Raw genomic sequence first — 12,632 nt, forward strand, 5'->3', positions numbered from 1 at the left:
GCTGAGGGTTTAAAATGACTTGTCCAAGGTCATCCAGTAAAATCAGTGAATCAGAAAGTTCAGATTTCAAGTTTTCTGCCTTATCTGATAAGTTAATGTTACCTAATCATAAGCAAGTTCAACACTTTACTGGGGTGTGTGTGTGTGTGTGTGACTTACAAAGATTATAGCCTTCTCACTTCAGCAGCACTGACACTGGGACAATACAGAAGACTGGTTTAGGCCCTGAGCAAGCATGACACACCAAGTGTTCCATATATATATATATTTAAATCATACTATACGGCTGATTCATGTTGAGCTTTGACAGGAAACAACAAAATTCTGTATAGCAATTATCCTTCAATTAAAAAATAAATACGACTTCCCTGCCGGCCCAAGGGTTAAGATTTTACGCTCTCAACGCAGGGGACCCCGGTTCAATCCTCGGTCAGGGAACTAGATCCCACATGCCGCAACTAAAGATCCCACATGTGGCAATGAAGACCCAGCGTAGCCAAATAAATTTTAAAAAAATTTTTAATAAATAAATAATAAAAATAAATTAATTAATAAAATTTAAAAAATCATACTAAACTTTTCAGTTAAAGCCAGTTAAAAAGAATTTTATTTTGAATAGCTCTTGAAAATGTTTATGTTGAAATGGAGCAGGATCAAATGGTCCTTGCCCACCCACCATGTCTTCCGCCTGCCTTTTGCCTGTGGAAAACTTTAGTCAAAGAATAAGTTCAATCAGAGAAGTGAGACATGCTGAAACAAGGAACAGTCCATGTAGCCTAATGAGAATAATGTCACCGAGCACAGTCAAGCCAAACAGCATATTCTTTGAAATAATCAGTCATGTTGACTACTGAAGTAAGCAGAAAGAAAACATCAAACTGGATTTTACTCTTTTTTTAACCTTAAACTTTCAATTTTGGCAAGAAAAAAAAAAACATTTGTTCTAATAAAATGATCTATGCTGACTAAATGAAGTTTCCTGAGCAGACATTTTTATTCTCCGAAGAGGAAATAAAAAACATTTCATCCTAATTTTCACTCTTATTCCATGATAATTATTGTAGTGGGTGAGAGGGAGTCTTTGTTAGTATTGTTAATTTCTATGGTAAATTAAGTTTATTCATTAACAGTAATTTAAAATCATGACAACATCACAATCTGTCACAAGTGAGCTGTTGAAGACTTCTGGATTTTCAGGACTCCCAGAATCAACACAAAAGTTCTCCAACCCCCAAAGAGCTCCAAACCAAGACTTTGCCAAGATAATGATGATTCCCTGAATATAATTGGATAGCCACAGTAGAAAGAAATTTGACTGCTCCTGGAGGGAGAATGTGCTTAGAAAAATGGAGGCACAAAATGCACTCGTAAGCACTGTGGGAAGCTTCCAACCATCTGAATATGCCACAAGAGTATCCGTGAAACATCTGACAGCCTTTCTCCATCAAATCGGGTGGGCACAACTGCAGATCCTGGTCTCCTTGGATTAGAAAAGCTGTAAGTACTTACTGGGCTTCCCTGGTGGCTCAGGGGGGAAGAATCCGCCTGCAATGCAGAGCCACGAGGGACATGAGTGCAATCCCTGGGTCAGGAAGATCCCCTGGAGGAGGGCACGACAACTCATTCTAGTATTCTCGCCTGAAAAATCCCATGGACAGAGGAGCCTGCTGGGCTACAGTCCACAGTGTCCCAAAGAGTTGGACATAACTGAAGTGACTTAGCATGAGCGCATGTAAATACTTACCTAGATTCTCAGCTACTCTCCTTTCCCCTTCTTGGTTTCTGAACTGTCTGAGATCCTTCTTACACACAAAACCAGCAGAAATTAAGAGCATGGTAATAAAAATCAGAATACAGAACTACTCTTTGGCTGGGGATTCGCAAGACACACATGAACACACCTCGCTGTACTCTGTCTCTGCAGGAGCCAGCATGCTTCAGGATGCAGGAACCAGCAGCGTCTGTTCACAAGAGGCCGACAGAGAGGAACTGATACGGACGCCAGGGCAGAGCGAGCCATTTTAAAACCACACCAACAGCCAACGCCAGTGTAGTGCCGACATGAGCCAGCTGTGAGAGCTCTTGTGTGGGGAGAATAGCTGAGGGTCCTTGCAGGGGAAAACCAGCAGTGCTGCTCACATCGGGGCTCGCTCCCCACTCAGGTCTTTGCTTTAATATCCCCATCTCAGTCTGCCCACTCTGTTTAAAACTGATACCTGCCCCAGTCTCCTAGCACTTAGTACCCCCGTCCTTGCTCCATTTTTCTCCCTAGCCCTGGTCCCTTTCCAATACAGGGTGCGATGTATTTATTGCGAATATTGCCTCCTGCCCAGCCCACCCCCACACTACGACATAAGATTCACAAAGGCAGGGATTTTTATCTGATTGCTCTGCAGTAGTCCCAGCACCCAGAACTGTGCTTGGTACATAGTACATACATTTTGAAAAACTTTTTAGTTCATATTGGGGTATAACCAGTTAAGATGTTGTGATAGTTTCAGGTGGACAGCAAAGGGACTCAGCTATACATATACATGTATCCATCATTCCCATGCAGGCTGCCACATAACACTGAGTAGAGGTCCATGTGCTCAACAGCAGGTCCTTGCTGGTTATCCATTTTAAATATAGCAGTGTGTACATGTCCATCCCAAACTCCCTAACGATCCTTTCTCCCCATCCTTCCCCCAGCAAGTTAGTTCTCTAAGTCTACGAGTCTCTTGACACATTTCTGTAAGTGGACTGAATGAAAGTGTAACACGGGAACAGACTCAGTCCCAGCAGAAAAGAGCAGCGCTTGCTAAATAGCAAGACGAAGAGCATGGTTATCACCGGGCATTTGAACATTTTCACTTGAAGTCAGACGTTACCTGCCTTCCCATGTAAGTCTAATGATTAGCAACATAAGCCATGATCCAGAAGCTAAATATTTAGTGGCATATGTGAACACTCTTACATGCGCAGGAAGAGAAATCGAGAACTACTAAAGACACATATGCATGGAAATAAAAAAAAACCTAGGAAGGTTGACACATAAATTCCATGTTCGTGGGGACTTGCCAACTAAACCCAGCTTGTGTGGGTAAAAACAATGTAACCATCAGATAACGAAATCCTTGGGCACAGAAAAATCCTGCCCCAGCATTTCCTTCCCCACATCATCTCTGGTATTTTGCCTGATTCGCTTTCTCAAATCTACAACTTGGTGGAAATTACAACCAAGTGGAAAAGAAGAATTTGATAGGAGGAGATGAATGAAAGAAAAATGCCTGCATCCACAATTCCAAAGTTGAAACCATATCTCCCACTCCAAATTATACCACTGAGATCAGAAAACTATCCAAACCCTTTATTGCTGACGGTAGAGTGATGAAGAGTAGGCAGAGAGGATAGAAGAGAAAAAACAGACTGAAAACGTCTTCTGGAGAAAGGGAGACTGGTGAAAGCTTGTCTGGCTGGTCTAAGAAACATGGTTGGGAAACAGGTCAAGAATCCTTTGCAAAATCAAATTTTAACATGTGATTTGTGGGTAAGCGGCAGCATATTTGATTATATGTCTTCCTAAAGGCACTAGGTTCCATTTCCATTGTTTAATTTTATGGCATTCCTGGACTATGGTTTCTCTTTGTGGAACTTAACTGAATTTATTTATTAATATAGCTCCTTTTTTTTTTTTTCCTGGACCAATGACAATGGTGCAGATGTGCTTAAATCAACTTCCCAAGAATTTAAAAGTCTTCTTTTACATTTATAGGAAGGAGCTCTTGAACCACTGGGATTATCTATAAACTCACAGTAAACTACCTTTTACCTGCCAGAGCAGGTGGTACCTGGAGCTCAAGGTACGGATTAAAATACAATTCAAAAAACGAGGTATTTTTTAATTTTTCAAATTTATGAGCATATTATTATCCACTTGCAATGAAATCTGCATTGTTACTGAGAACTCAACTGGAGGAAAGAAAAGAGGACAATCTTCAGTGAAATTAAAATAGGGTGACCTATTTCCAGTTCAATCAAGCCTCTATCCCAAATGGGCCATTTTGTAAATTAGAAAAGCCAGATGCAGTGTCTTTCTTGACGGGAGGAATGCGATTGTGCGTGGAGGCGGGGCAGGGGGCCTCAGGAAGCCATCCGCTTTACCTTCTGTCTCCAGGGAGGCGTGTGCCCAAGCTTTCCAGGGGGGTTCTCCTTCCCAGGGTCAGATGCATGACAGCTCCCTTAGACTGCTGAGCTTGGTCATATGGAAGCTGACTTTTAAGCCAAGCCCCCAATCTGTGATATGACAGCTATGCCTGTCTCCTCTACCTCTTTAGTTGGCCAACACTTGCCATTGCCTTCTTCGTGAAAGTACTCACCTTCCAGAGTCAGTTCTTAAGGTCTGCTGTGGGCTTTCTAAGTTCCAGAAGGCTGGGTCTCTGTGATGGGGAGTGTTAAGTGGTCAGGCTAATTGACAGTCATCTGACAGTGCCCTGGGACAGTCAGGGTGAGTGGGGTCTCCTCTCCCCACATCCATCACCTTGCCAAGTCTCCTCCTCGCTTTCCTTGGGGACTACACAAAGAGGCTGAATATTCTGGGGAAAGGCAGAGGGCAGCCAGGGCCCTAAGCCCCAGGAGGTGGGCGAGATTAGCGAGAAAGAAGAGAAATCTATTCTACATCGGAACTTCAAAAGACACAGGCGTATATAGCAGCAATACGTTTTTTCCCCTGGAAGCATATTATTTAAATTTGTTGTTGATTAGAATAAATGTTTACTTAAACTAATAAGTTTCCAATCATAATAATAAAAGCACTTAGAAGAATGGAATTCTCAATAAAGAATATGAAGGCAGAAGTGAGTAAAGTAGAAAAGGGGAGACTGGCATGTAAAGAGCAGGAAGGAGTATCTCCTCCAATGATGTTATTTTAATAATTATATTGGGTTTCTTTTTCCTCAGTATTTGGTCTAGTCTGAATCTGCAAATTCTTCAAGGAAGCCTGATCTGGTCAATTCTGATAAACTGCATAATAATAATATTCAAAGAACCCTAATAGAAAGCAGATCCTATAAATCTACACTAAAATTCTTATATAAATAGTAAAGGGACACAGATGGTATTAGGTTTTGTTTTTTTTTTTTTGAAAAGTAATCACAGGTGTGTGCAAATGAGAATTTTACCACAATTAAAAGTAACTCGGTCACATTTTTTAAAAGAAAAAAAAATGACAGAAAAAAATTTGTGGCAATTTTTTAAGTTTGGAAGTATTTCTCTCCTATATATCTCAATAATACATATAAATATTTGGCTGAAGTCTTAGTTTTATCAGAGAGGTAATGAAAAAAAAAGCACAAGGGAGTCTTAAAAATTAAGCTTAGTTAAATAAATAGCTACATATTTAGGATTTTTTTCTACTTAATAAGGATAGGTAAAAGAAAGTCCTGGGTTTAGAGAAATTAATTTCTAAAGAAATCTAAGTGAAGGACATTTTTACTTTACTAAGACAAAGAATGAGTATTTTTTTTACCATCTTTCACAAGCAACAAAATCACCCAACTTTTGTTATCATATAAATAAAAAAAATAAGTCATCCCAGGATTATAACATTAACTATGGTGAAAATATACACAGATTTTATTCTCCATTTAAAAATGTGTGGGTTATATATACACTGTTTTCTTGTTTCTTGAAACAGCACATTCTACCAGAGAACATTTTTAATTCAGCAGTGTTTTAACCTTTCCAATGCCAACCCCTCATGTCTTTCCAGGAGAAAATTGGACAGAAACACTTGGAGGTTTAGGAAAGGCCGCTATTCACATCTTCTGCAACAGAAAGCTGCTTTCTCCACCACAGCACACATGAAACTTCTCATTGTGTGCTCCCTCTGGAGGGGCGTGCATTATTTAACAACACAGTGGGTTAGGAAGGATGCTGCTAAAGCATCTGTCCAAAAATACTGAAAGGCACCGGCAAATAGGTTCACAGTGGGCAGGAGTGAATCCTAGTACTTAAATCGATTCAAGAATCTGGGCAAACAAATGGCTTTCCTTACACCGTCTGATTAAAACAAAGCTGAGAACAAAAAAGCACTCACAATTTACTCATGAGGGATAAAACTACTGCAAGGTGATCTAAACCACAGAAGTGAACTAATAATTTTTTAAATGCCTCATTCTGAATCTATGGACCTGTTCCTTGAAGCTGATAGTGAAACCATCTTTTCTTAAGACAGAAATACCATTTTACCTTTGGGTTCAGAAATCTAGTAATTAACATTCAATTTTTAATTTAAAATAATAGCCTTCCTACTTGCTCTCCTAATCCCCTGCCCCCCTACCTCAATAAGGAATAATGGCAGGGTGGGGCATCGTTGCACAAACAGCTCTTGGATACAAAAATGATGCCTACTGTTTCAGGAAGCAAACCTAAGGTCCAACCCAAGATTTTTTTCCCCCCCTTCTGTGTAGTGCTGCCATTGAACTCCACCCAGATTTGAGTCTATTTCAAAGGCAGCAAAAAAAAAAAAAGTCAGAAAAGGCCCCAAATGTTCTCCTGCATATTTTCTGATCATCAATGGCATTCAGAATTCAGAGGGGCGAGTCATGCATTACGAATGACTGGGTTTCCAATGGCAACTGGGAACTGTGGCTCTCAACCCCAGGGCTCCCTAACAGAGGACACGGTGGGGGAGGGTCGAATCACACGGTCTCCTCTACCCTGGGGTACCGAGGGAAAAAACCCTATATTTAAGATAGGCCTATATACACATTAAAATAAAACTAGTAAAAATAAAGATCCAGTTAGACCACACTAGAAACTTGATAAGAAAACCTTGCATGATGATTGCCCTAGTCTTGCTAGTTTGATGCTTTTGTTTAAGCAGAGTGGGTCTCCCTCTGTCTGACAGTTACAGAGCACACAGCGTCACCATTAGAGAGAAGAGAGGGGTGAACGCCAGCACAGAGGCAGCAGGGTGAATTAGTTATTCCCCTGGGCTAAGACTAAGCAGTAAGAACACCGAGGACCTACCCATTTCTGCAGACAGACTAACGAACGAGGCAAAGAAGACATCTTCCCCCACCTGGCGCTGCAGCCCGCGGCCACCCAAAAGAACAATGCACATTTCTGCTCACTGGAGTTTGGAAGCAGCATGCAAAGAGACTGGTTAAAATTCCCTACCATGCAGTGCAGCCATCATCAGCAGCCCAGCATATCTTCTGCTCTATGGAGTGATGTGCCAGCTCATGAACAGAAGAGAGGAAGAGAAAAATGGAGGAGGCAAGAGAAGGCTCAGGAAAGTCGGCAGGGATGTTTCTGGGTCAAGAACAAGTGGGAGACCCCTTTCGATATTCAAACCAATCAACCTTTATCTCCCAGGACATCTTTTTCCCACTCAGCGTCTGTTGAAAAGACTGCAGCAGACCAAGCAAGGGATTATGGGATCGGGATGCAGCGGCGAGCTGCAATGAGATTCGTGGGTGGCTTGCGCTCCCTTCTGAGTCAGCAGTCAGCTGTTTCCACGCTCCTGTGCTGGGCCGCGGCACCATCGCCAGAACCGGCTGCACGGTTACCAGGGGGAGGACTGTCTGTGCACAGCTCCCTGCGCCCGCAGCCGACAGGCTTACCAACCCGAGAGAGGGTGTGCCGCCAAGTAATCGAAAGGGGATGCAGTGTGGAAAGATCCCAGGAAGAAATTAGGCATGCGGGAGCTCAGCAGGAAAAGTTCGAATTTAGAAGACTGTTTGGGTGGAGTGTGAGAGCACAAACTCACTTCCCTTAGTAAGGAGGAAAAAAAAAAAAGATCTATTTCCTTAGATTTTTTAACTAGCTTGAAACACCAATGCAAAATTTTTTTAAAATGCAAAACAGCCCAGTTCAATAAGGCTCTACTTTTTCCCTTCTTGGTCTTACCCAGGAAAGGGTCTATAAAATACAGTTCCTCAAAGTCAAATCATGCAAATGATATTTCTCTGCTTTTTGTCGTTCTAATCATTCAGAAAAAAATCATGTAAGTCAATATTTATTTCAGGGGGACAACAGAACCTTTTGTTGTTCTGATGACGCCAACGTTCTCAAACGTTAGAAACTTTGTCAAACCTGACATATTAACATAACTCCTCTATCATTTAACTGATCCTGAAAAGGCTTTAGTAACAAAAATGACCAGCAAGAAGCCACATAAAAAGTTAGGTCTTCATCTTACAAACAATACTTTAGAATATAAAAATCCTATATATCAGAATGGAATCCATAATCATTCCCTTTCTATAGCAATGGAGCAGGGAAATGCATTGCTTTCTATTCCTTGGTTAGTTACTAATTTAAAAGTAGACACTAATTATTTTATTTAAATGATAAAAACTGAATTTGCATGTTTCAAATATTCATTAAATTCTTTCCATGTAATCAGGCATTGCAGCAAGCCCGGTGAAGGGGCACTCAGCTCTGCAGAGGGGCAGGAGGGGAAGGTCACAAAGAATTTGGTGAGCTTGACAAATCCAGAAAAATGCACAGACATGCCCAAATTGGCATAGTACACAGTTCTCAAAAGCCCAGGTTAACACCTGCTCTAGAAGTTTTGCTTTGTTTTTTAACAGCTTTATTGAGACATAATTCACATACTAAACAATTCACCCACTTCGAGTGTACAGTTTTCATCATTTAAAAGTCTACAAACAATAAATGCAAGAGAGGGAGTAAAGAGAAAGCAACTCTCCAGCACTGCTGCTGAGAATGCAACTGGTACAGCCACCGTGGAGCACAGCACGGATGCTCCTTAAAAACTAAAAACAGTGCCGCCATATAATCCTGCAATCCTGCTTTCGGGCACTGATCTGGAGAAAACTCTAGTTTGAAAGGATACATGCACCCCAACGTTCACAGCAGCACTACCGGCAACAGCCAGGACGCGGAAACAGCCCAAACGCCCATCGACAGGCAAACAGAGAAAGATGTGGAACCTATACACACATACATGCACCACAGAACATTGCTCAGCTGTAAAGGGAGGAAGTAATGTCCTCTGCAGCAACATGGATGGACCTAGAGACGATCATACTGAGCGAAATAAGCCAGATAAAGACAAGTATCATGTGGTATCACTTACACAGAGTCTAAAAAATGATACAGATAAACTTATTCACAAAACAGAGACTCACAGACGCAGGAAACAAACTTATGGGTACCAAAGGAGAGATAAATTAGGGCTCTGAGATTAGCAGATACACATACAATTTTATATAGTAGGAGATGGAAAATAGTTAAAGGTCCTACTGTATGGCATACATCTTGTAATGAAGTATAATGGAAAAGAACCTGGAAAAAATATAACTGAATCACTTTGCAGTACACTGGAGACTAACACTACACTATGAGTCAACTATACCTCAATTTAATACGTTTTTAAAGCTGTTACCTCTACCTTCCCATCCCCCACAGTCCTAAGCAACCACTAATCTACCATTTGTCTCTATCTGTTCAGTTCAGTCTCTCAGTCGTGTGCGACTGTTTGTGACCCCAGGGACTGCAGCACACCAGGCTTGCTTGTCCATCACCAACTCCCAGGGCTTGCTCCAATTCATGTCCATCGAGTTGGTCATGCCGTCCAACTAAATCGTCCTCTGCCGTCCCCTTCTCCTGCCTTCAGTCTTTTGTCCCTGCAGATTTCCTTATTCTGGCCTGTTACATAAATGGGACCATATAATAATGTGGATCGAGCGACTGAACTGAACTGAACTGAGGGGTCTGGCTTACTTCACTTACAGAACAGTTCCAAGGTTAATCTATGTGGCTTGTATCAGCACTTCATTCTTCTATATGGCTGAAAAATATTCCACTGTACAGATAAGCAGATGGATATTTTGTTTATGGACATTTGAGTTGTTTCAACTTTTTGGCTGTTATGAATAATGCTGCTATAAACATTCATATATAGGTGTTTGCTAGAAGTTTACAATTTAATTAGAATCCACTCTGGAAACTAAAGGCAGGCACATCCCACTCCAAGCTACGTCTTCTTCCTAAGACGGGCTATCACAACAGTCCCTGACTTCCTAAGACAGGACTCTCCTCTTATTTGTGTTTCTGATGAAATTTACTGACCATGATGAATCCGGTAGCCAAATGCATTGAAATCTACTCCTCCCCTCTGACGTCATTTCTTCTGACCCCTCCACTCAACCCAAACTGTGGGGCACACACTCGGAGTAAGTCTCTGTTCTCACGGGACGGTGAGGAAGTGGGAGAGATCCTTGGTCTCGTTGCCTGGCTTGCAGTCAGAGAAGCTTCACCTACTCACTCAATCACTGAATGTCTGGCATGTGCCAGGCATTGAACAGGCTCTGAGGATACAGAGACGAACAGAACGGTGGCTCAGCCTTCAGGAAGATCACAGTCCAGAGTGGGAGACGGATGAGTAAGCAGACAATTGCAGTTGGGAGTGGTTAAGTCCTTGACTAGTGGTCATAGCTATTGGTACGGTTTCTTTCTGGGTTGGAGTTGCATTGAGACCTTCTGCAGCCAGAGGGTAAAGCCGCAAGAGCAGAGATGAGCCCAAGATCCTTGGGGCTGAGTCTGCGGCATGCCGTGCAGACTTCGTGGTGCTGTCTTACCCCTCCCCAGTGTTTCCCCCCAGCTGAATAGACGTTAGAGAGCTAACTGTCCTCAGTCAGTTGCGGTCACTCAGGAAGTGTAAACAGTGCACACGTGTAAGAACACGAGAGGTGCTAATAGAGCTGGGCTTGGCGGGACCCTGGGAGACAGAGAAGGGAAATTTACTGACCGTGTATTACGTGTCAGGTTCAATTCAAAGTCCTTTGTGTAGTCTACTTATCTCCAATCAAGGGCATCTCTGCTAGAACATAAACCTCTTAGGATGGCATATAGGGCCATTTATGATCTGCCCTCTGCCTTCCTCATTTTTTTTCCTTGTTGTAGCCTCCCCAGTCACACTCTGGTTCCTAAGTCAAGCCACCATGCGTTTTTAAGCAGAATAGGGAAGGGCACCAATCCCCCTGATGGAGTGGTGGGGTACGCATTCAGGGATGGGAAGGGGCATTTTTGATCCCCCTGATGGAATGGTGGGGTATGCATTCAGGAATGGGAAGGGGCATTTTTGATCCCCCTGATGGAGTGGTGGGGTACGAATTCAGGAATGGGAAGGGGCATTTTTGACTGTCCTACTGATTATGTGTCTGGGGGCTGGGGGTAGGGAGATACTACTGAGGTTTAGTGCCTGAGGCAGGATGCCTGCCATCCCCCAGCACGTGGGAGGGTCTCCTACAAGTATCTCTGTCCCCTCACTCTGCTGATAGCAATGTAAGAAACATAGCATTTGTTCGAAGAGGAATGTGCAAGCTCTTCTGACTCCTCTCCCGTGTTAACTCCTTCAAGTCCTCCAGAAATCCACAAAGACAGCCGCACTTTAGGAAGGATTCCCTGTGGCTCCTTCAATCCCAGACCCTCCCATCCCTGTGTGGATTGGGTGCTGCTCCTGAGCTCCACAGCATTCTTTGCTGGAAACTACTGCCTGCTCCATCTCTTACCTCTAACTCCACAGCCCCTATGCAGTGCCTGTCACACAGCAAGCAGCCAGGAGGTGGGTGTGCAGCGACAGAAGCCCTACCAACGATGAGCCATGTAACACCATGTAAAGGTTCTGCTCGTCTCAGAACTGGAAAGTAGCTGGGTCAGAGACCATTACGGAAAGGCAACTCTTCGTACCTGATTCGTGGTTTAGAATTTAGAAAGCACCTTCATAATACAAAGCAACGCACACCCAGAGACAGAATTTAACAGGGACGGACAAATCTGACTCCATATTGGATCTGCTTCCTTTGCTTTAACTTTGGTATTCTATTGCCTTTGCTCTAAGTTCAGAAGGCCGTCTATAGCCTGAAATATACAGGATGGCCCACACTCAAGGCTCTGGCCTTTAAAAGTGTAACACGTCTCCATTCATATAAGATAAAAAGTTGCAGAGCAGAGAATAGTGTCTTTTAGGAGGTTTATAGGAACATTTTGACTGGATAGCTGCAAGAACAAAGGATTCTGGCACCAAAAGGTTTGCAGCAACCAAGCATACCCCTTCCCTTTTTAGTAGAGAAGAAGCCTGGGGAATTCCCTGGCCATCCAGTGGTTAAGACTCTGCACTTCAACTGCTGTGGGCCTGGGTTTGATCCTGTTAGGAAACTGAGGTCCCTCAGTCTTGTTAGACTCTTTGCAACCCCATGGACTATAGCCTGCCAGGCTCCTCTGTCCATTGCATTTTCCAGGCAAGAATACTGGAGTGGGCTGCCATTTTCTCCCCCATGGGATCTTCTTAACCCAGGGATTGAACCTGGGTCTCCTGTGTCTGCTGCATTGGCAGACGGGTTCTTTACCATTGAGCCACCTGGGAAGCCGGAATGGTATAACCAAAAAATGGAAAAATAAAACAAAATAATGACTCTATTGGAAAAAAAAGAAAAAAGCCTGAATTCTAACTTGGGGAAGATGGCTTTTTGGGGCAGTAGTCCATCATCTTGACCTGCTGGCTTTCTGAATACAGTTGCTGCTCCTTGCCCCAACAACTTGCCTTTACTTATCGGCCTGTCACGCGGTGGGCAGTAACAAGAGCAGGTATCTTATTACTTTAGTGGAAACTGAGGTTC

Source organism: Capricornis sumatraensis, chromosome 17 (assembly GCF_032405125.1).
Source record: "Capricornis sumatraensis isolate serow.1 chromosome 17, serow.2, whole genome shotgun sequence".
In the NCBI taxonomy this organism is placed as follows: Eukaryota; Metazoa; Chordata; class Mammalia; order Artiodactyla; family Bovidae; genus Capricornis; species Capricornis sumatraensis.